This window comes from Ambystoma mexicanum, chromosome 7q (genome assembly GCF_040938575.1).
Source record: "Ambystoma mexicanum isolate Mex_15411 chromosome 7q, UKY_AmexF1_1, whole genome shotgun sequence".
Taxonomy (NCBI): Eukaryota; Metazoa; Chordata; class Amphibia; order Caudata; family Ambystomatidae; genus Ambystoma; species Ambystoma mexicanum.
The window spans coordinates 789861494-789887264 of record NC_090941.1 but is presented as its reverse complement, the minus strand read 5'-3'; the positions used below and the strand labels follow the sequence as shown (position 1 = coordinate 789887264).

Below are 25771 nucleotides of genomic sequence, written 5' to 3'. Positions count from 1 at the left end.
TATTATGACCAGCTGACAAGTTATATAATTAAAGACCAGAAAATAGCTTGGTTGGAATTGGTGTGAAAATATAATGCAATAAATGTAGTAACTGAGATCTTTCAAAATGGGGTTTGTTGTAATAACCACTTTCAAATGGATTGTGTCCTCGAAAGTATTCCTCATTTTAGATAATCTGGCAGTTTACTGCTTCTTTCTTCGGAAACATTTTTCACCAGAGGGCGCTGTGCTCGAGGCCACGTAGTTTTAGTCCCTCGAGGGCTGCCGTAGAGTGTCGACGTCACCCGTCCTATAAAGCGCTCAAGCCTCGCAAGTTGGTCTCAGTTCTGTTTTTCCAAGCTTCTGCTTTGTGTTTCGAAACGGTGCGTCAGTTCTTGCTTTGAAAATGACTTCATCTTCAACTCCTACCACACCCAAGATGGGTTTTAAAAAGTGTCTAAAGTGCGGAAGGAAGGTGTCCATTACGGATCCTCACCGCAATTGCCTTTGGTGCCTCAGTCCTGACCATTGGGTCGACGAGTGCGGTTCGTGTCGGATGTTGTCGATATAAGGCTCTTAAGGAACGCCAAGGTAAGCTAGCGGTGGGAGAGGAGTCTTTTAAGTCTGCAAAAAGGCAAAGACTCGGGAGAGTCGAGTAGAAAATCTCATCACGAATCGAGGCGGTCGAGGTCGAAGAGTCGCTCGAGGAAATCTTCGTCCTCTTCATCTAAGAAATCAAAAGAAGCGACATCACAAATCTTCTTCCTCTTCGCCTGACAGAAGGTTAATTTCATGTCCTTCTAAGCATGATTCCCCCAAAAAATGGGAGGACTTTAGGGCTTAAATGCTGAAGATTTTTGAGAAGGCAGCCCCAACCCCCTCAAAAAAGTCACGTGAAGAGCATGTCCCTGTCCACTCCAAGAGTGACGGAGGGAAATCTAAAACTGTACATGCAAAATCCACCAAAAAGTCGAGGGTGTCCTCGGAGGATGATTCTCCAGCGCCTCATGAAACAAGAGAAAAACCTTTGGTGCACAAATCGAGGTTAACAGGAAAAAATTGCGTCCTTGTTGTCGAAGCCAAAGATGGCGTTGATACCTTCGACCACAGTGTCGAAGCCTCTCTCGACAACATCAAAGCCTTTCTTGATGACATCGGGGATTCCTTCGAGCATATATCGAAGCCAGCGTCTATTCCATCATTGCCTTCAACGCCTTTGTCGGGGAAATCTTTAATACCGATACCCAAAACGACATTTATGGCTAAACCTAGGTCAGTGCCGCCACCTTTACCAGAACAAATTTTCCATCCTCATCCCAGGCAGGAATTTTTTTAATCTGTCTTCAATTTTTGATGAACAATCCTCTGATGAAGAAATTACATCAGCTGGTGTTAGATTTGGGACAAGAGAAGTTCCTGAAAAATTAAAAATTAAGAGGCCCAAGTACCAAAATGGCCGACTTTATGACTGACTACAATCCGCCAGTGGCCTAGATACATCACCTGAGGTAGAATTTGAAAGACCAGACCCTACTGACCACGCAGAATCTGGGTATAGGAACCTCATGGGAAGAGTCATCGACTTCATGGGGTGGAAGACAGTGTCCCTGAGTTACGACCAGGATAACATGATAGATATTTCTGATGAAGGACCTCAGAAGGATCCGATCCTTCCTTTCCACAAAGCTCTACAAAAGAGTTATGGCAAATTGGGAAATCCCAGAATCTTTACCAGCTGTAAATTAAAAAAAAAATGTGTGGGAAAGTACAGACCCTCTCCTTCAGATCCAGAGTATCTGTCTAAGCATCCTTCACCTGAGAGCTTGGTGATTCAAGCTGCGACTGCAAATAAGCAATCAGCTTATCCCTCCATGCCCCCTGACGGGAACCATAAAAAGATTGATGCTTGGGCCAGGAAAGTGTTTACTTCGGGCAGTATGGCCCTTAAATCTACTAATGTGACTTGTACATTAGCTAGTTTTACTTACACCCTGTGGGACTGCTTGAATGCAGCGGCCGAACACATCCCAAAGGGTGAGGAACGGGATGGTTTCCTGGCGATAGTAAGAGATGGAAAGGAGGGTATGGAGGAGTGCCTCAAGTCAGGAGTGGACACTGCTGATAGTGTGAGCAGGTCCATGGTGGCTAGCGCGGTTTTACGCAGATTTGCTTGGCTGAGAAAATCTGGTTTTGCATCTGATGTACAGTCCAGGTTACTCAATATGCCCTTTGATGGCTTGAGGCGGTTCGGCAGCAAGGCGGAGGAGAGCTTGGAGAAGCTGCAGACCCCAAAAGCGGCAGCAAAATCACTCGCCGCCGCTTTAAGACAGCCTTAACAACACTCTTACGCATGCTCATCTTCCTGGAAGAGTCGCCCTTTTTGCTTCTATTCCTCTTTTGGAAAAGGGAGGGGGCAGGCCAGTCAGAGAGGCCAACAGAGAAAACCCTTACGTGGTAGAAAAGGGAGAGGTGCTAGATCAGCCACAGCAGCAGCTGCTACCACCTCAGCCAATGCTGCAGCCGCTGCAAAGCCACTTTGAGGTCTTAACCCACAAAACCCTGGTGGGAGGCAGAATCACTCAGTATCTGGACGAATGGCAGGGCATTACGTCAGATGCCTGGGCACTAGAGATAGTGACCCATGGTTACAGCCTTCCTTTTCATCAAAGACCTCAAAATCATCCACCGGGAGCCAATTCTGTAAAAATTACAAACCCGCTCCTTGTGCAGGAGATTTTAACCCTGCTAGCGAAAGGTGCAATAGAACATGTACCTGTAGCGGAGGGGAACAAGGGTTGGTATTCCCCTTATTTTCTCATCCCCAAAAAGGATGGAGGGTTTAGACCCATCTTGGAGTTAAGAAACTTGAACAAGTTCCTCAGGAAGGACAAGTTCAATATGGTGACCCCTTCTCAAATCCTTCAGGCTCTTCAGCTTCAGGACTGGCTGGTTTCATTGGACCTTCAGGATGCTTTCTTTCATGTGCCAATCCATCTCAAGCACAGAAAGTACCTGAGGTTTGCAATTGGCGGATCTCACTATCAGTTTCGAGTTCTGACATTTGGGCTGACCTCCGCCCCGAGGGTTTTCACCAAGCTGATGGCTGTAGTGGCAGCGAGTCTCCGGAGAGGAGGAATTCATGTCTACCCTTACCTAGACGATTGGCTAATCAGGGCGAGTTCACCAGAACGAGCTCAGGAACACTTGACAATGACCTGCCACTACTTACACAGACTGGGCTTCTCCCTCAATTACAAGAAGTCACAAATGATTCCAAACCAAAGACTCCAATTCATCGGAGCAGTCCTGGATACTAGCTTAGGGAAAGCCTCGCCTCCCGAGGAGAGAGCTCACCACATTCTGCAGATGGTAATGAAGTTTTAAAATGCCTAACATCTACCGGCTTTCGACTTTCTAAGGTTGCTAGGCCTCATGACATCCTGCATTTTTCTGGTGCCAGAGGCTTGACTGAGGATGAGATCCCTTCAATGGGCCCTCAGGACTCAATGGTCCAAGTTTTCGGGAGAGATGTCGGATCTTCTGCAAGTCTCGGCCAAAGTAGCTCTATGGTGGGCTTGCAAGGAAAATATCCTCACTATATATCCTGCTATTGGAACCCCCAGAGAACGTCTATAAAATCTTTCTGCTCCTCCGTTGGAACCACGATTGATCAGCTCTACATAGAATTTGAGAAAATCGAGATCATCATCTGTGGCGATTTTAACGCCAAATATATGTCCGCCTCGAATGATCAACAATACTCCGCCCTGAAGCGGGGTGGCCATGACCTCGCAATCAAAAGAGGAAAAGCCTTGAAGGAAGTCCTCAGTTTAAGAAACCTTCAAAACGCCACCGCTCTGTTCCCAAAACAATTAAACATCCCCACGTGGGAGCGAAACGGCTCGAAAGCAACGCTAGATTATATCTTCATAACAAACGGTCTCATACACGACCTCTCCTGCTTCAAGGTGATTAAAACGGAGAACAGCGACCATAATTTACTGTCCTGCACATGGTTAACCACTAACCAGAAAGCAAGCGTTTACGATTGGACAATTGAAACCAATTTACAACAGACCCGCCTACGTCTGAACGAACAAAACATCAAGAAAATCAGGCAGGCCTGGGCGAATAAAGCCATTCAGGAGGGAAATGAAGAATCGATCGAAAGACCAAACTATCTACCATTACTTCTAGAATTCCGGGTGAAAGGGCAAAAGAAAACGAGACATCGTCCTCCTAACCACCATAGTTACGATAAGACCCTGGTAGAAAAAAGGAAACTGGGCCGTAAACTGTTAAGAAGAGCTAAGAAGTCCAATGTAGAGGACGATTGGAAGGCTTGGCGCCAAGAAGTGAAAATCTATAAAAATTGGCGGAAACAGCACAAAATCATCCAATATCAAAATGACGCTGAGACGATGATGCGTAAACTCCAATCAAAAAAATCAAATGAATTTTGGACCCTTATAAAAGAGTCAAACAACACACAGACTTTCCAACTTTCCAACGCAGTGGCTGAAGAATCCTGGCGCAAATACTTCACGGCTGAATTTGACGGCCGATTGACAGAATCAGTATTTGAAAGTCAGGGCCCTGAATCACCATGGGCCGACTTAACGAACAAGGATGACATCGAACTAGCCATACGAAAACTGAAGACCTCGAGAGCCCCGGGTCCGGATGGCCTTACCAACATGGACCTAAAAATGTCACCCAATGAATGGGCGGAAATGATCAGCAAGCTCTTCGCTGAATGCGGCAAAACAAAGAAGGTGCCCGAATCATGGCAGAAGGCTGTAATAGTCCCCATTTATAAAAAAGGACCGAGAAATGATCCAGCGAGCTACAGGCCAATTGCCCTTCTAGACATAATAGGCAAAATATACGCCACAGGTCTCCTAAAACATCTACAAGCATGGAGTAAAAACAGCCCGTCCATCGACATATTGCAAACGGGATTCCAGAAATATGGATCCACCTCGATCAACCTAATGATACTCAACATTCTGAAAGCGAAAGTTAAAGAAGGTGCCCCTAAGGTCTACCTGGCCTTTGTGGACCTGTCAAAGGCCTTCGACAGAATTGATCGTCCTAGTCTTTGGTCGAAACTTCAAGGGTGGAATTGCCCAGCCACGATCCTGGAGCCCATAAAAGCCCTCCACTCGCATACTAAAATCAGAATCAAACTCAACCATCAGGGATCATTGTCGGACGAAATTAAAGTTAATCGAGGTGTGAAACAAGGGTGCCCATTGGCACCAGCGCTGTTTACCGCATTCCTAGGCGACTATCAAACATCTGAAAGCAGTATTCGATCGTTCCCACCAAAAATCGGGAAATGTGAGATTCCTCGTCTGTTGTACGCTGACGACGTCATATTAATTGACCAAACTAAAGTGGGTTTACAAAGAAAATTAAGAAACCTGGAGAGCTACACAGCCGATAATTATCTGGAGATCAATAAATCAAAGACCAAAATCTTAGTGATAGAAAAAGCTCAAACCAAAACAGTGAAAAAGCCTAACGTTTTCCTGGATAACACCAAAATAGAAGTTGTGACAAACTTCAAATATCTAGGGATACAATTAGACAGTTCCAGGACAGAAAGGACTCTCCAAAAACAAATATGGGAAAAAACAAAATGCCTGACCTCCCAAATGAGAGCAGTGGACCGAAAGTTCGGCAAATTTTCTATAATACCGGCTCTATCCTTCTACAAAGCTAAAGTGGTCCCGGCCTTGACCTATGGCATAGAGGCTTCGCTGTACTTCCCACGCAGCCTTTGGTCTAAAGTCGAAGGGTACGTGTGGAAAACAGTTTTGTGTCTACCTAAATCATCGCCCATCCCGGCCATCAGAAGAGAACTTGGTCTCGTGTCTTTAGCATCAATGATAGACCAAAGCGCGATGCGCTTATACAGAAGAATAATCATGTCGGACACTTTACCCATTTTTAACATCTTACGGGAGGAAATCGAAACAGGAAATTGCGAGGCCTTGGCTAAATGGACCAAGTTTCGAAAAGATGATCTGGCAAAAATAGAATGCTCGGAAAAAGATCTGAAAGAAAATCCAGACCGCATCAAAAGGAAAATGGTAGAAATGGACTGGATCTGCACTATGGAGAAAGCTACTAGCTACAAGCTTTTAAATCACCTACCTCCGTCATTTAACAAAGCGAAACAACCCCTAAAATACTGTGTTAAGTTTCCAGATAAGAAATTAAGAATTTCAATCATGAGAGCAAGACTAAACCTGATGCCAACTAGGGAAATTCTAACAATCAGAGGAGACTTATCCGATAAAAGGTGTCGCCTATGTAAAAAAGACTCATCCATCGAAACGCTGAAGCATTTAGTGATTGAATGCGAAACCACAAACAAAAACAGAACTACTTATCTCACCCCATTGGGGGAAAATCTATGGATTTTCGAACCTGATGAACTATGGAAGAGACTGATCTCTGGCAAAAATACGAGATGGACGCAAGCCCTGGTAAAACTTATCGAACTTGCATTCGATCTGATAAACTGTAGCAGATCAGAGGCTAAACCCGTAACGGAACTGGAAGCGGTCTAACGCGAGAGGAAAGTAAAAGGCTCTCAAGGTTTCTGACCCGGTGTGCTAGGCAGGGGGGGACTCTGAACTTTTAGCCCCAAATCTCTACTGTCGGTCTACAATATGCTGGAAAAAAAAAATATTTCAGGTGTTGCTTTAACGGCAGCACTCTGAAGACGATCAAAACATCTTCTTTTTCTTGACAAAACTTAGTTTACGGAGTATAGTTCAATAAAAAAAAAAAAAAAAAATATATCCTCACGGTGGAACAGTTTTGGCAACCATGTCCGGAGATAATGCTAGTGACGGATGCCTCACTCCTGGGTTTGGGAGCCCACACCAACAATCTGACAATTGGCTGTCATTGGTCTCCATCGGAGTCCAAATTACACATCAACCTTTTTGAGCTGAGGGCAATCAGACTAGCGCTGAAGGCCTTCCTGCCCTCTGTCCAGGGAAAGAATGTCCTACTAATGACGGACAACACAGTGGCCATGTATTACCTCAACAAAAGAGGAGGTGTAGGATCACTCCCACGGTGCAGAGAAGCAATGCAGCTCTGGTTCTGGGCAATGCAAGAAGGAATCAGCGATTCATCTAGCCTGAGAGGAAAACACGGGGGCAGATGCTCTGAGCAGGCAGAGCAGTGTCTCCCACGAATGGGAGCTAGCTCAGGAAGTCCTTCTAGAGATCTTCGCCCTTTGGTGAACCCCTCAAGTGGATCTGTTCTCGACCGGTACCATCCGAAAGTGCGAACTGTACTGCTCATGGGAATTTCCCCAGAGAGGAGCCCTAGGGGACGCGTTTGTGGTGGACTGGATATTTCCACTCCTATACGCAGTCCCTACAGTCCCCGTGATTCCTCAAGTAATCAGGAGGTTGAGAAAGTTCAGGAAAACGATGATCCTAATTGCCCCGGATTGGGCCAGGAGAACGTGGTACCCGGACCTTCTGGACGTGTCCATCTGCCCTCCAATACGTCTTCCACAAAGAGAGGGTCTGCTCTCCATCCAGAGGTCAAAGCTCTCAGCCTTCAGGCTTGGCTTCTGAGAGGCTGAGATATAAGGATTGGGACCTTCCGGACTACATTATGGAAATTTTGCTTTCAGCTAGAAGGCCAGCAACAAAATCCGGTGTCGTTGGAAGAAATTCTGTAACTGGTGCAGAGATAAGAATGTGGATCCTTTTCAATGTAGCACTCCCATGGTGCTTTTCTTTCTGTTACATTTGGCCAACTCGGGGCTCCAAGTTGGTACTATTAAAGGATATTTACCAGCGCTATCTATCTTCAAGCGTTCCTCAGAAGAAGTTTCATATTTCAAGATGCCTTTAGTTGTCCAATTTCTTAAAGGGTTAACAAATGTGTTCCCTCCTACACCTTTTCAGGTTCCCATTTGGGACTTAAGTTTAGTTTTAAAATGTCTTATGTGTGCCCCTTTTGAGTCTTTACATTCTTGCCCTTTTATGCTCCTAACTGTTAGTGGCTTTAAGTTCAGCCCGCAGGGTGAGTGACTTGCAATTGCACTCTTGTAAGCCTCCTCACACTATTTTCCACAAGGATGAAGTTATTTTGAAGGTCAAACCTTTTTCTTACCTAAAATAGTTTCAGATTTCCATCTGTCACAAAAAGATTACTTTGCCTTCCTTTTACCCTCCTCCGCACGCTAGTAAAGAGGAGGAAAGGTTCCACGGGCTGGACCCTAAAAGGGCTCTCAGCTTCTATATCTCTAGACTTGAAAGATTTAGACAAACTGATCACTTATTTGTCGGTTACACTGGACACAAATTGGGCCTTGGTGTGTCCAAACAAGCCTTATCCAGATGGATATAGCAATATCTGAATGTTACAGGTTGGCTGGGAAAGAGCCTCCAGATGCATTAAGGGCTCATTTAACCAGGGGCATAGCAACTTCCACGGCTCTTCAGAGGGTTGTTCCTGTGCATGACAATTGTGCAGCGGCCACCTGGTCATCTATGCACACCTTTGTAAAACATTATTGTTTAGACTCCACCTCTTACCTAGGAGACCTTTTTGCAAAAGCCGTCCTTCATTCAGTACATAATTAAAAATTCTGGTACTCCCTCCTCCAAATTACTACTGCTGTGGAACTCTAAGATGAGGAATACGTGGGAGGACACAATCCATTAGAGTTCAACCCATGTATTCCTCATCGACCCTCCCAACCTACCCCTCCATATAGTTTTTACGCTTTTTGCACTTGTACTTCCTTAAGAGCCTGACATCCTTCGATGCCTGATGCAACTGATGCGACCATTAACACAGAAAAAACAGAACTGAGACCAACAGGCGCGGCTTGAGCCCTTTATACGACAGATGACGTTGACACTCGACGGCGGTCCTCGACGGACTAAAACTACGTAGCCTCGAGCGCAGCGCCCTCTGGCGGAAATATTTTCTGGAGAAAGAAGCAGCAAGCTGGCAGATTATCTAAAATGAGGAATACATGGGAGGAACATCCAGTCGAAAGAACGTTACAGTGGGTATGTAACTTGTTCTTCTCATTTGCTATTAACAAGCCTCATCTTTTCTCACGACCCTGTCGGTTTTTGGGGAAAACTTGATTGACTGGCCACCAAAACCTTTATTTTGAAGCCAGTCCCTTTGAGTGAAGGTACATGTAGGGGAAACCTTGTTCCTACATTCAGATCTGCCAGATTTTGGGAAGCTAAGCAGGTTGGCTTACCTGCAGACGATTTCTCACCTGAAAATAATTATAGCCAATTTTGAAACCCAGTCTGGCCAATCTAGTCTCTTGCATGTGCTCCGCTCCAGGTAGCATTTTTGGGTGCTGGGCATCTTCCTCGTCCTGCTTGTGGTCCCTTTCATATGCTTGGGTCAGGCCTTCAATCCTGGTACTGGTTCTAAACCATTTTACTGCATTTTGCCACTGTTTACCACCAGGGTCTACAGTATTGGCGCTGGAAGCTGCCACTGCCTGGATGGGTGCTGTAACCCTCAAGACCCCACCAGATATCCTTCTCTGGGTGCCCTGGACTGCCACCAACATTGTTCTGCTGCAGGGGGCATTCATGTTGGTATGTCATCCAGGTTTGCCTGCTGGGGTCTGCCTTGTGCAGATTCCTCTGTACTCTTGAGAGTCATATGTTTGCCTCCACTTCTGGATGGTGGACCTCACATCTGTGATGGACGATTGTTCTTTTGGGCCTCAGGGCCATCTCTGACTCAGGTTCAAAGTCCCTGGTTGACAGGATCCTTCATCTTGCCCTTCAAAAGTTGATGCACACTTGCCAGTTCTACTGTCGTCTGGGAACAGACTTCCTGGAAGCAAACACCATAAGTACTTAACTCTGGACCTTGGATAAGTAGCTTTTTGAAGATACCTGCCCTCCAGTATCCCTATGCTCCGTGGTCACCCGGTTCTGCAGGTCCCTGTCAACCACATGTATCCATTGCTTTACATTGGGGGCTGAATCCTGCTCTGCCTCCTCCCCTGGGGTTTCTATGACTCCAACCCAGCACTGGATTTGTTCTTTAGCGTCTCCAGTGGTGCCCTTTGGTTTAGGCTGCAATCTTCTTTGTGGCACACACCTTGCATTTCACACTAATCGCAAGTCCGCTTACAAAGTTAGTCCGGTTATTTCCTATGGGGCACTATTTACAACACTGAAACCCCTCTGTGTAGTACTTACAATGTACTGTGACCGTTATCTAGGGTTCTCTAGGGTTACTGGAGTTCTCCTCCAAGGGCGGTTGTTTTAGTGACTATCCTTGATTTAATAGGGATTTTTAAATCTATGCATTATACTCCTGCCTCCAGATATACACTGTATCACTGTGTGTTACACCGGTTTCCTTTCTTGGTTTGGAATATGACCCTTTGGGCCTAGGTAGGGTAATGGAGAAAATAAATCTCTTAGGCTTTGCTAGCCCTCCTGGCTTTTGTTGGATTTTGTGTATCCCCGTTTTACTTCCTGTATCTGTTTTACCACAGTGTTGTGCATATATATGTTGTGTATTATCTACTTTGTGTATAGTAGGAAATCTGTACCAAGTTCTGTGTGGTACACTTGTATCCTGAACATGATGGTTATTACTATGTGTAATATTGCCTAGGGTTGTTCTCTTTAACTTACTTCTGGAAGTCTATATGTATTGTGTCTTCCATCACGTATGTGGCTTACATTTTATTGGAAAGAGTTGGTCCTTAATGGGATAGTTACGCTTGTTATACTGTGGTATGCCAGAAATAGCAATCGGACCACTGGACATGGTTAATCCGAATATCTTTTTTAAGTTAAATGAAAAAACTCCCTCACCTGGTCCTATTGCTATGATGAGGTTCCCTATCTTCAACTCAAAAGCTGAAGTGCTCGTCAGGAAATGTAGTTGACATAAAAGGTCTGTCCCCAGTCTGCAACCTAATCGAAGTTACTGGCCCTACCACTATACACCAATGATAATTCCTAAAGTAAATGTCTGTTAGGTTTGGGTTGTTAAGATCTTGTAGCAGACCCCCTCCTTGGTTAACAGTTCTTGAAATTAAATGTTCACCACAGTTAACTGTATTTGTCCATTACCAACAGTCCCTTGTACAAAAGTCGCTTGATTTTGCCGTAGCTCACGAAGGTAGAGTTTAGTTCTCAAGCCTTTCCAAAGGAACTGGTTTCCCTTTCAGGAATCCACAAACTTGTAAGTTTACCTGAAGCAGAAAACATTTAACTTTTTCTCATCCCCTTCCAAACACTTGAGGTATATCTTGTCAGCCTTCTTTCCAGAGCAATGATGCCTCCCTGAGGGATGTAGTCAATGTTTGTGCTATGGTCAACTATCTCTTATGGTCCAAATGGCCCTGCTTATTATGTTGAACTCTTGTGTCTTTGCTTTACACCCTGCTCAGATGTTTCCTCATTCTTAATATCCCTCTCATCTATCTGATGGGTGCTTTTATCTTCCTTGCTTGATCTGTCTCAAGCTGTACTTGCATCTGTTTTCTGATGGCCTATATGTATGTTTTTATGGGGTAGGTTGTTAGGGGAGTTTTCTAAAGTCCATTTGAGTTAAGGCTTTATAAAACGATCCCTTGGCATACAGGTCCTCGACTCTTAGTGTAAGTCTGTACTACCCAAAGGATCTTGGTAGAATGGCAGTACAGCCAGGCTTATCATAATATGAAGATGTGAGATGTGGGTAAGTACACTGAACCTAGTAAATACAATAGTCCAAGGAAACTCTTACACTGTTTTATATTCAAGATATACATTTATTCATGTATACACTTTGTGAAGGCATCATGAAGCAAGACACAAGACAACAGATTCACTTTCTTATCAAAAAGGACTTTATTTGATATGTCAGGATGGGTTAAGGCCTAACTTGCCCTATGCTAAGGTGGGATTTCCCTGACTAAAGAAACTAAGTATTGTATCTGTCTGTAAGTTCAACTTGAGTCTGTCTGTGTCCAAAACCTACACTTGCCCTCACAATTGGAAAGATACAATAAAATGTCACTCCTTTCAACATAGCACGTTATTAGTTTTCCACTTGTGTTACAATTTCACATGATTTCCATATTTTCTCTTTAGTTCAGTATTTAATATTTGAAGTTGTATTTGGCACTTTTTCCATAATTCTTTATTCCTTCGTCCAGGTTCCAACGTGTTAGGACAGTTTTTCTGAAGTCCAGCTAAGGGCTTAGTAAAACCATTCAACTAAGGCAGTACAAGACTCCACTCTTAGTATAAGGCTGTACCACCTGAGTTCAGGGTAGCATAGACAGACCAGCTAGGCTTCTCTTAGGAGGGAGAGAGGGCTGTAGAATCAGTACAAATGAAATTGTAATACAAATGGTCCAAAGAAACACTGAAACACTATGTATTGTAAAAATAAATGGTTTATTTAAATACAAGTAGGCCCAGATAAATCTAGGGGTAAATAAGTGTCACGACCCATCTTCAGTTCAATGCAGGAGCTGCTGAGCCCCACAGACCCACCAAGGCGTAGCACATTCAACTAACCAAAAATACCAGATGAGCTCATGACACCCCAGTGGAAAAGGGGAAGTGGATACAATAACAAACTCAAACTCAGACACGGGATCTCCAACCTCCTTCTAGTATCTGCATAGATGAAATTTATTCAAGGTTAATTAAACTCTTAAATTCCCATCCTGCAATAATATTTTCTCATAACACAATTTATCAGTTACCTGAAAACTCCTCTGCAACTGCTTAGAGGATCTATGTTCTTGAATTACCTTGTCTATCTCATGACACCTTAGGTTTCCAGTCTTTATCTAAAAATGAACTTGTGCTAAACTAAAACTTCAATTTTGCTTTTATACTCAGAATATAAGTATGCACCCTTTTTATTCCTAGCAGGAATAAATGTACAGATCAGCACTAGAAACGCATAGATTCTTTGAATTGTCACAACAAGAAAGAGTTCTTCAGATAAGGCACAAATTGGTTTCAGATTGCATTGGGAAATAGTGTTCAATGAGGACTGAGGCAAACTACCTTTGAATCACTGAATTGCCATTGAATAAAAGAGTTCTCCTTATTAAAAACACACAAAGGATTCAACTGGCACTGGAAAAAGTGTCAATGTATTTCAGTGGCGGAATAACTTTAGATTCCCAGATATGTCTCTGAGATTGAGAGTTCACCTCATAAGCACACATTGAAGGAAGTGAGCACTAGGGAATAATGTCCTCACTTCTGCTTGTTAACTGAAACTTAAAGATTCCCAATGAAGGGGGGCATGGCTTGGTGGCCATGCGGTAAGAGGTGAGCTCGGGAGCTCCAGAGTGATCCTGAACAACTGTCAGTGCTGGATGGATTAGTAATCAGAAAGAGTATGTACATAGAATTGACTGAGTAGTAGTCAGAAAGAGTTTGTACATAGAATTAACATTGTGCTTGCCCAAGTCAAGATGGAGAGAACGAAACTTAATCTGATTGGTTAAAGGAACAATGATATGTTTGGTTTGCCTGATTGGTGGAAAGGACAATGGGTTTGATTCTTGTGAGGTGAGCAAGATTCTAAACTGCCTTTCATCCAAAGAAATTCAGTGGCTGGTTGTACATTTGTTAAGCTCCTTAAGTAAGGCCTTTCAGAGTTCAGAAAATTTACCAGAGAAGTAAGAAAATCGTTTGCTGAGCCAGAGTGAACAAGAAGACCTCAGGTGGGATCGTTCTTTTTAAACTTAAAGATTTTCACAGAAAATTTCCACTTTTCTAATAAGAAGTTAAAGTGTTAAGAACTTTAAAATTAACTGAGGGAAGTTTACAGTTTAAATACAGTAAGCAGACAAATGTAAAGACTGTGCGCGCAGGTTTTAAGTTTATAAATTACATGGAAAGTGTTTCAAGACTGTTTAGCGCGCGCGTGAGGCCTCGTGACTTCAGCAACGTCGTTATGGGAGCGCGCTGGTATGCAGAGCGATAGAGCGCGAACCCATTTTTACAGAGCGCAATTTGTTTTTAGCGCGTGTACAAGTTTCGCGTGAGTGACGTTGCGTACGGCAGCTGGTGTTTGGTTGCGATAGAACGCGAGTCCATTTTTACGTCGCATGTGATTTTTCATCGCCTGCATGTTTTACACGTGTACGTGAATTAGTTAAGGCGCGCGTGTGCTTTTAGCGCGTGTACGTGTTTTCTCTTTATTACGGTGCGCGTGTGATTTTTACACGCATACGTGAATTATTTAAGGTGCGCGTAAGCTTTTAGCGCGTGTGCGTGTTTTCTCTTTAATACGGTGCGCGTGTGATTTTTCTTTTTTTTTTTTTTTTTTTTTTTAAGCGCGAGGACAATTTTCACGCCTTGTGAATTTGCGTGTTCATCCCAAAAAACGTTTGCACTTGAAAAAAGCAAAGATTCACACGCAGACGCAGGAGCAGCAGCATTCAAGGAAGTTAACGAGTTTCATTTAAGTAACCTTCACGCAAAAGGAATTCAATACTTCATTAGAAAAGACTGCATTGTTTTTAAAAGCATTTAAAACTCAAATCTCATAGTTTAATGTTTTTAAGGAGCAAACAAGAATATCTAAGTCAGTGAACTGCTTGCAAGAGTCATTACTTAGGATTCTAAAGAGACTTATGGCTAGTGACAATATGCTCTAAACTACTACAATTGTTCTATACTCCATGCAGATAATTAACCTCTAAGTCTTAAACAGAGGTTTAAGAGGTAAAGATGTTAGAGTTGTTTCCAAAATAATTTAAGATAAGAAGTCTACACTAATGTATAAGTAACTAAGTGTATTTGTTTACTACAGATACCAGAGCCTACCAGACGGTTGCAGGGCTGCAGTGTCTCCGTTGTTATTTTATCCAAATTCCCCTTTCCCTTTCTTGGGGTTCTCAGCTCAGCTTTACTTAAGGGTTGAGAGGTGAACTCCTGGTGAGGGTCTGTGGGGCCAGCATCAGCTCCTGTGGAATTCGTTCAAGCCGGACCCTGACAACAAAATCCAATCCAACTGGCATAATTTGCTGCAAAATACAGCTAAAATACAAGTGCAGGCGGCAGAACATCCAGAGAACAGCTGGGGGGGTTGCTGTGAATAATCGGAGGGAGAACCGAGTAGAAAATTGATGTCAATGATTCCCCCTGCCAAATTCAAGATGGCGGATGCAAGCTATGGGGTTTGCTGAGGAGGGCCGTCGCACTTCAGGACCTGAGGGCGGCCACCGGGAAGCAGTGCTGCACGGCGATAAACCAACAATAGAAGCCGGGCAGCGAGCACGCTCCAGGAACTCGTCGGGAGCAGTGAGTGCCGCACTGTCCCCGAAGACCGGGGGATTTGGACTGCTGAGAGCAGCTGGATAGTAAGCAGCATGACCGCCGGTGCTGGGGCTGCGCACAGGTCATCGGAGCGCCAGAAAGTGAAGTAGCTGGTACGGGGAGGCAGCCCAGCAGCGACTCCCGGGTGCCAGATGCTTCGGAGCAGATCAGTCAGGGGCGGCCCTGGGCTGGGGCAGCCGGGAACACACAGCGGGAGACTGGAAGACCTGCGGATTCCCCCATCAGAGAGGCCGACGCCAGCCTGGGCGGACCGGTTGGCAGAAAGCAGCGCAGGATCCATCCTTGGAGGTGAGAGCGAGCAATGCCCGGTGTCATGATCACTGCTTCCAAGGAGCCAGGACCAGCCCAACGTCCTTGGAAGCAGGCCCCTAACCCTAATCCTAGGCACCAGCCGGTCCCCACTGGGACCTTTTGGACCATGTCCTGGCGCCAGTGGCATCAGGCTCATCAAAACCATCGGTCCCGGCACTGGAAGCGCCGGGCTCATAATATGTGTGAAGGTGATCGGGTGGACTTACCTGCAGCAGACCATGCTGCTTACTTACCAGCCACTTAGAAGTCCTCTGTGAACAGGAACTACTTTCTTACCTGGGTGGGGCAAGCTCCACTCCCTGGATACAGCACTGGAACTCTTCTGGAACTGGAACTCTTTTCTTACCTAGGCAGGGCCGTGGAGGAAGACGCCTCATCACTCCAAGGCTATTTAAACCACACCCGATAGATGAAACGTGCTTCGCGTTATTCTGCATCTGCAGCAGAACGCTCACCGAGTCTGTTCCAGCCTTTCTTCTTTCGATCCTGAACCTGCAAGAATTATACTTACCAGTCCTGTATCCAGTCAACAGCAGCACCTGCAAAGACAAGAAACAGCAGGTTAGCAAGGCAACCTTACTCGCAGTGCTTACTCACCTGATCCATCGGCTGCGGCCATTTCTTCACGCTGCACCTCCGCCTGTGAAGACAAAAGCATTGTTATTACTTACGGGCATTCCGCGGACTCCGGCGCTGCAACCCAACTTCTGAAAGACAAAAGAAGAGACATTAGACAGGTATTTACTTACGCCCATCGCGCTCGTCGCAATAGAACGCCTGCAAATACTCCGGCGTCTCTTCAGCACGAACTAAGCTGCAAGGGAAAAAGACAGTTAGAGCGCTTGCATTTACTTACGCATTTCCAGGCGCTTCACTCCATCTTCCATCTCAAGAGCCCTGCAAGACAAAAAGGGGAAAGCATTATACAGAGTCCTGTTCAATATTAACGTGCCACGCACCTAAACACTATAAAGACTAAAAAGGTGTCTGGAAACTCACCGCTCATGCAGTTAACGACGGTAACGATCCTCTGAGTTCAAGAGGCCTATGTTTCACCAGTGAAGGAACTGGCAACAGCACCCTGCACCAGACGCAGATGGAGAGTCCAGCATTCACCTATCTAAGGTGAGCACGTTGACCTGGGGGCTCTACGGAGAAGCTAGGAAGAGAGAGAGAGAGAGAGAGGGACATTCAACAACCCAGACCATTAACCCCCATATTCTTTCACCTGCAGAAACCTCACCCTACGAGTTCGACACACAGTGCGAAGAGGTTCGACCCCAGAAGCCAATCGAGTCCTGCACATCACTTTTCGAGTCACAGACACCTTCCTGCCAAGACCAGCGCCTCCGTGGGAATCAGGTGAGCGTTACACCCGGTTATGGGCACAAGACATCGTGGCACATGGGCGCGCGTCCCACACCACATAAAACAACCCTGGTGCTGGCTCACACGCCAGGATCTGGGCCCACATTACGAGGGAGGAATAGCCTGCGGCCACAGCGCATTACGTGATCCCGGCCCCGCTTTGGTGAGCGATGCAGAGCCTGAAAGGTGCCCCGAGAGAGGAGCTGAGGACACCATTAAAACTGCCCAGACCAGCGGGGAGAGGGCTGCACATAAAGGTCTGACATGCAGAGTTTGCGTGGGCTCTGGCCTACACCTGAGGCACATAGCACCGGGAAGCCCTCTAGAATACCGAGAGATAAGGCAAGAGAAACTAACCATGCATGAGGAGAACAGATAACGGATGTAAGGACTTATATCAGGTCGATACGTGGCGAATGCAACCCACAGGCTTCACACGGCCCATTGAACTGCACCTGCAGGAATGCGTTGAGCAATACAAAACACATGCATGTAGCAAACAAGGAGCAGGCGGATACTAGCTGCAGAGCGTGAAAGGTGACGAGCCATCATACAGGATCCAGCCATGGCAAACTGCCACCCTGGAGGGCTTAACAAGAGCTGTAGCGAATGGCAGAGGCTAGTCGACATGGGAGAGCACAACCCACTCGCTGAGCAATATAGCGGAAAACAGAAGTCACGGATACTGTGCGAGATATCCTTAGGCGAAGGGGACAATGCCGAGTAAGGAGAGGACCGCCACCACAATGTGTAGAAGAGGGACAGAGAACTATAGGGAGCTGCAAAGAGCACAGAAACGAATAGGAAGACTGCCAGAAGTGGGGCAAACCAGCCCACTCGAGGAGCAACAGAACGTGAGGCAGAGCAGGAGAGTGCATCTGGGTACTGCGCCTCACCGAGCCAAGCCGCATAGCAGATCAGTAGAGAGGTAGGCACGCTGTGAACTCTACACACCGGTGGGCCCAGTCCTCGGGTTTGCCAGTGCTGACACTGGAGCAGGTTGTGCCGCACAGCCTAAAGGACTGAGCTACCCATTACTTGGCAGACGTAATCCATCCACTGCTGTGGGGTATTGGCGCTGAAGGAGGTCGGGTACAAAGAGGAGGGCCCGCACCTCTCCCGAACAAGAACTGTGTGAATGGGGAGAGACACTGGAGCGGAAGCACATAAGCGGGCCAACGCACCTCAACAGGAATGGGGTAACAACATCTGGACACTGAAGGAACCTGCACGCTCACAGGCGCAGAGGCCAGAGTGCCGCTTTCAGGGGAACAGCGGAGAAGACGGCTTAAAGCCTCAAAGAGAAGAATGCCAAATAGCTCAAAAGCAGGAAGAGGCAAATAAATCGGCATTGACTCCTTCACCAAAAAGTCTGAAAAAAGGCAAGCCGTCCCACCAGGCGTAAATATGGCATTGATTTCTGCACAGCAGGTGGGAGGGGAAAGTGAGGGCCCAATACTGGAAGCTATAGTGTCCCTGAAGGCTTCCCTGGAAAACCAGCTGGATACAGTCATGGTGGATATGGGCCTAATCCGGCAAGATGTACGGAACCTGACAGACCGAGTGAGTACGGCGGAGCAGCAGGTACGTCGCCACCACTCAGACCCAAATGTCAGATGTATTACAACAAGTGAAAATTCTGGAGCATAGAGCAGAAGATGCAGAAGGGAGGGCCAGAAGGAACAACATCCGGATTGTCGGACTGCCAGAAGGAGAAGAATGTGGAGATCCCACGAATTACGTTGAATCTTTGCTGTTACAGGAGATTGGGACTGGAGTGCTGTCCCAAGGCTTCATGGTGAAGAGGGCCCACAGCCCTGACGAGGAAACTTCAACCGGGAGCCCCCCTCCCCCCCACGATCAATGATCACGCGGATCATGAATTTCAAAGATCGGGAGAAGATAGGCATTTTCTAGAGAAGGGGGTTGTGATAACCAGGAACTCCTCCAGAATAACCATCTACCCGGACTATACTGTCATGGTTCAGAGACAAAGGGTGCTCTTTGGCCCCACCAAAGAACACCTTAGAGCGGCGGGCATACGGTACATGCTGTTATATCCTGCTAAATTGAAGGTGATATGTGAGGGCAGATTCTATGAAACGACAGAGGAGGCCCATGCATGGATGGACCAGCAGGGCATCCCTCAGTAGAGACCCAGGAACGCCAATGATGCTGAAAACTAGCCCCGATGATAAGGGTGAATCCAACAAGGGGGGAAATGTTTCGACTCCGTAGGCATTAAGCAAGCCAGACGAGGCAATAATGGAGCAACAAGTTTTGGTTCTGCCCGCAAAGACGACAGGACACGAAACCCGAAGAATTCAATTAGTTTGGATGTCAGTATTAAGGCATCATGCTGTGGCGAGCCGGTACCACCTTGGTGGGCGGTGCAAGAGAAGCAGTGGGGCCCAAGCAGGGGAAGGGTGGCTGGGCGTTTGTTTAGTAGTTGTAGTTAGTCAGTTGTTTGGTTGGTTGGTGGGAGGCACGAACAGTGGAGGATGCAGCATACAAAGAAGTAAAAGGCACGGTGTAAGTGGCGATGGAATTGACGAGAAGCAAATGAAGACAGCCCAGGAATCGTTCTCTAGTCTGTGGCACCTGGCGACATTGGCACAGAATGACATTAATGAAGTGGAGAAGAGAAAACACCCAAGGGGTGGTAGGATAGAGCGGACTGGGTCCAGAGTAACAAGAATCAGGCAGGCGGGCCCGCAGAAAGACATGGGAGAGGCCGGCCCACAGAGCACACTACAAAAATGGCTATGTACGAAGTAACCATTGCAACCTGGAACGTCGGTGGTCTCAACGCTTATGCCAAGAAACTTAGAGTTAAACGCCTGGCTGAACAGGATGAAGGTCAAAATGGCACTGTTCCAAGAAACGCACTTAACACCTGAAAAGCAAACCAAAGTGGCCATGAAATGGGGTGGCCAAATGTACAGCTCGACATACTCCAACTACGCCGGGGGAGTGCTGATATGGGTCACACCGGGGGTCCCATTTCAATTGATAAAGCAGGAAAGCGACCCAGAAGGCAGACTTGTGATAGTACACAGAATGCTGGAGAACAAGGAAATGTGCTTGATAAACACATATGCTCCGAGTCATGACGCAACAGAGTTCTTCAGGAAAATCGCACCTAATTTGGCCCAATACAGAGAGGCAACGTTTATCTGGGCAGGTGACTTTAACTGCACCATGGACCCGCTTATGGACAGATCTGATGACAAATACAGGAAGCCAGCACCGCCAGCGAAAGCTCTACAAATGATCCTGAACCAACTGCACCTGAAGGATGTCTGAAGGAAGGTACATGGACAAGGAAGAGGGTATACACACTATAGCGCCCCCCACGGGACATTCACACGCATAGATTACCTATTCACGGGTACCAAATCTCTGGGGGAATTCACAGGGATAGACGTTAAGGCACAAACACTATCAGACCATGCACCGCTGCTAGCGATATGGGCACATACTCTCAGGAAGACCACTATACCAACATGGCGGCTGAGGGTGGAGGCATTGAAAGAGGGCGAATTCCAGGAATACATGCAAGCGGTGTCCGCTCATTTGGTCGAAAAAAAAGATCGAATGACCATTTGGTCGAAACCAAATGGTCGAAAAAAAAATGGTCGAATTTTTTTATTTATTTATATATTTGTTTTCGTTTTGTTTGGTTAAAAAAAAATCAATATATAAAAAGGGGGGTTGGTGGCGGAACCCCCCAAAAAAAAAAAATGTAAAAAATAAAATAGATTACTTTGAGCATAACGTGGGAAGCATAGAGAGTAATGCTATAATCTGGGATGCCTTTGGAGTGGTGATAAGGGGGGCAGCAATAGGGAAAATGGTCAGACTAAAAGGGAGTGCCCTGGCAGATCTTGGGAAGGTGGACAGGGAGATGGAAGCAGCCGAACGCCAAGCGGGTATAACTGGCGAGGAACCTGGGGAACTCAGGAGGTTGAGACTGAAATGTGTAGCAGACTGGGGTGATTGGATTATGGGAAGTACATACAGAGGCTGCACGCAGAGGGGGACAAGCCTAGCAGGCTCCTGGCCTGGCTCGCCAAGCAGGAGAACAGGCAAGACCCTATCAATTCGATAAGAGATGAAGCAGGGGTGGAGGTCAGAGCTCAAGAGGGTATTAACAAGAGATTTTAACAGTTTTATGAGCAATTGTATGCTCCCAACCCGGCAGTAGAAACAGGAGATATAGCTGACGCCCTGGCAGAGATCAGACTACCAAAGCTAGCGGAAGAGCAGGTCCAAATACTTGATGCTCCCCTCACGGTGGAAGACCTAGAGACTGTCATTACTGAGCTCCCATCTGGCAAAGCCCCGGGACCCAGCAGGCTCCCTGGTACGTTTTACAAGGAATACAAGGGCACCTTCGCATCGAGACTGTTGGAAACATATCAAGAGGCGTTTGAGAAGGGGCAATGGCCAGACATGTCGGAATCTGACATTATACCTATCCTGAAACCATGGAAATCCCCACTAGACTGCACCTTCTATGGGCCGATCTCCCTGATCAACCAAGACTCCACAATCCTCAGGGCAGTACTCGCCAACCGACTTAAACAGGTGATACCCACGCTAATCCACTCGGATCAAATGGGTTATGTCCCGGGAAGGAACACGATGTGGAATATGCGAAGACTGCATCATGTGGTGGACCAGACGAACCAGAGACGGGGCGAATGAACCATAGCGTCACTAGACTCTGTTAAAGCTTCCGACTCTGTGAATTAGGAGTGGCTGTTGAGTGTCCTTGCCCACTTTGGAATGGGGGAGGGGTTCCTCCGTTGGGTCCGGCTGCTTTATAAAAATCCCACAGCGAGAGTAAAAACTGGGAGGCATATCTCTGAGGTTTGGAGGATCTATAGAGACACAAAGCAGGGATGCCCACTGTCACCAATTTTGTATATATTGGCCCTCAAACTGCTGGCTGTCTTCCTGAGGGCCGAATACGGGGACACGGAGATAGACATAGATGGGGTCATACACCAAACCTTGTTATACGCGGATTACATGCTCCTCTTCATGGGGAACCTGCGGGAGCACCTATATGCCTACTGGAAGCAATAGATGCATACACCAGGCTTTCGGGAATAGCCATCAACAAAGACAAGTTCTCACTCCCCTCCCCCTCACCCCCCCTCCTGGCCGATCTAACATGGGTCCCCCCGAACCAACTGCCAGACCTGGGACTCTCATGGGCACCGCACTCTTTCCGCTATCTGGGGATAGAAGTGCACCATGATACCAATGACGCACACAAATTCAATACACGGGTAGCCCTCGATTAAATGCCGACGGCCATGACCTTCTGGAAACACTTCCGCTGGGGTTGATGGGGAGGGCAGCCCTGCTGAAGATGACTGTATTACCATGCATGCTATACTACTTCACAAACATCCCACACATTATACCTAAGGCTTTTTTCACACAATTGAACACAATGGCATAAGAATTCCTGTGGGGTGGAGGGAGGAACAGGATTGCGCTGAACACCCTGCAGAGAGACTATGAAGCAGGGGGCATCAGATTGCCAGACTTTGAACGATATTACCTCGCTGGACGACTGCAATTCATGGTTAGATGGCTAGAGGATGAGACATCAATAGACTCACTACTCTTTCAGCCGGCGCTGAAGCAATATTACCTGAGGGAAATGTTAGGGATCGACAAGCCCCTGACTAGGACCCTACCCCATATGGTCAAACAGACCCTGACTCTGTGGAGCAAAGCATGAAAACTCCAAGGGGCGCAGAACCCCTGCTCAGCGCAGATCTCCCTCGCAGGATTTGTAGGCGCGGCCACGGGGACCCTCGCAACATACAGATCCCATAGGGAAGACAAGGGCATAGCTCAGATAGGAGATCTGAGGAAGAAAGGACAATGGGTGGAATTCCAAAAGCTGATGGAGGAGCATGACCTACACAGCGATCAGTTCGTACTATACAACAGTATAGTCCAGACAATCAAGAAAAGATGGCCTGAACTGCCAGATGAGGAGGACCCAAGGGGGATGCTAGATGCGTGTTACGATGTATCTGAAGGGGGACATACGGTCTCTAGACTTTATCTGCAGTTGCTGAATCCTATTAATATGCGGGAGCTAAAAACGAGAGAATGCTAGGAAAAGGAGATCCAGAGGCCCCTGAATGACCAGGAATGGTCCAGAGTCCTGACATACCCAAAGAAAGTGTCCAGAAATGCAAGATTTAAACAAGCACAGCTACACCTCCTGCATAGAGCATACCTCACACCCAGGAGAATGACCGCAATGAGGATTGGGGAGCCCCGGGGCTGCCCATGTTGCGCTGAGGAGAAAGCTGACATGCTGCACATGTTTTGGACTTGCCCAGTGATAGAGCTTTTGGGAGGGAATCAAAGAAAGGGTGAAGGTGGGTGGTACCCACATGCAAGCATGGGCCCCAGAGTCCTACCTGCTGGGCCTCTTTCCTAGAGGAGACAGACATATAACACATTTGGCCAAGATGAAGGATCTAGTATGCATTTTGGCAAAGCGCTGCATAGAAATGGCATGGAACTCCAGCTCGGGACCGAGCGTAGGCTCATGGTGGGCGGATCTCAAGAAATATTCAGTGGCGGAGACAGCAGTGTGGACAAGGGCAGTGCAGAGGGGAGAGGGGGAGAGTGGACATAAGATACTTGCATGGAGCTTCCTGATAAAGGATTTATTTGAACAAAGCGAAGAGAGTAGCACAGACGACCCTGGAGGAGTGGAAGAGCATTAACAGGAGAACTGGCAAACGAGCTGAGTACCCAAAGAAGGCAGTACAGGGAAAATAGACTTGAGATTGGGTTGGACAGCCACGGAATTGCGCCATGACGAATGATGATGCAGGGCGGAATCCACAAAGAAGTGCCAGAGTGACTGTTATGTTTTGTTTGTTGTTTTTGTTTAATGTTGTGAAATAGAGTTTACAAAAAAAAAGATTCCCAATGAAGAAAAAACACATTTGTAGTTATGTGCTTTGGCCGTGCATAACGCGCCTTTCAAAATGAGTAAGTAGTTCATAGTTGCCTTATGAAGTAACTGCAATTGACTGCATTTCTGTTCTGTCGCCTCGCATACCACACCTTCAAAAAGAGTTTATATATTTCACAAGAAAACAAAAGGTAATGTCAAAATCAATTCACAGTCTCTGCACTATCTGAAAACAGGAAATGAAGATAATAACTTAAGCGCCAGAAAAAAGAAAAGTGCAAAGCTTACCTGTTGGGCAGAAACCTGTGCATATCCCTTAGGGACCACTGCAAAAGATTTAAGACTACAGGTGTTTGGCAGTAAACCCACTTGGTAGTAGTCTGTACCACACAGATTCACTTGGTAGCTGTGGCTGAGCAGTCAGACTTCCCTCAAGAAGAGTTAGGCAGTATATAGAGTATACACAATAGGTACAGAGATACAGTAGCACAAGCAAACACTGACCAGAGCTTTGGTGTAAAAGTATATAATTATTTATTTAAAGACACACTTGTAAATTACACTAGCACAAATAGGTAAGTAAATTCAGCATACAGTCACTATTATATATATACAACCCTAATTACTTATTTAGACAAGTCTTAATGAGAAACACCACTTATTTTCAGACAGAGGTGAGCGCTTAACATAAGATGGCACTCTAATAAGTTACTGAAAAGGGAGGGAAAAAGGCTGCGTTATGGAAGCACACAAATTTAAATGCTTTTCAAAGAACCACAGTAAGGCAGGATAGGCATAGTTCTACTGGAGAGCAAGGAAGTCAATTGCAAGGCCCACTCTTGGAGAGAGCAAGCAGAAGGGGTCCAGGTTCACACAATGGGGTTATGCCCAAAGAGTCTTGTAGATAGTTTGCACACAAAGAATGAAATTAAAGTCAGGAAAAGTTAGCTAGGTTGTCCCAGGCCAGCCCAGGTTAGAAAGTCGAGGCTTTACTGTCACCCCGAACGATCTGTCGCAAGGGAAGCCAGGCGGGACACAGTACCTTTAGTGGGAAGGAAGCTCCAGCGGGGGCAGTTGTTCCTGGCAGCGGGTGCAAGTCAGTGTTTCATCCAGAGGAAGAGGAGGTCTCGACGTGGAGGAAAGATGAAGGTTGTTGCACTGCTAGGGAAGAAACCGGCCGCGGAGTTCTTCGGTTAAAAGGTACTACCCTTCTACTTGCGGTAGTGGTAAACCGTGGTATTCCGGTTGCCGGGGTGCTTGGCACGGGCAAGGCGGCCACGAGATGCTCCAGGAAGGTGAAAAGAAGGCAAAACTGGTTATCCCCACCAGTCAAAGGAAGAAGACTCTCCGGACTGGAGATCTCCTCTGTCGTCGAGAAAAGTGGTGAGACGGTTCGGCAGGGCTCCACTGGTGGTGTCGTCGTTGCAGGTCAGCTCAGCTTCTCCCTCCTCGGATTCTTAGGTCCTGTGGCGACTTCTGAAGTTCCAGTCCCCAAAGCACTGTTTTTATGCAGCAAACCCCCATTCATTCAGCCTAGCTGTCAATCAAACATGTTAAGTGGTGAGCCAGACCCTATAGCCCATAAAACACATGGAAAGACAAAGGAACACCTCAAATCATGTCTAAGAGTGGGAGTAAAAGAGTCTCGCTCTTAGCAGGAGAAAGAAATAAACCCCAGACTCACTAGGTTTGGGAAATTAGCCTTTACAGAGAATTCTCCCCAACATTACCTTGTTGAGGAAAGGAGCCCAGGGAGGAGATCCCAACCTCACCTCAGGAAACATGTCGCTGTCGAAGAATA

General features: G+C 46.5%; 1 protein-coding gene across 3 annotated transcripts in view; it reads left to right on the top strand.

The window, feature by feature from the left end:
* Window positions 1-25771, top strand: part of DYNC2H1 (dynein cytoplasmic 2 heavy chain 1) — a 3314293-nt gene that overhangs the window by 202144 nt on the left and 3086378 nt on the right. The gene's annotated exons all lie outside the window — the stretch shown is intronic.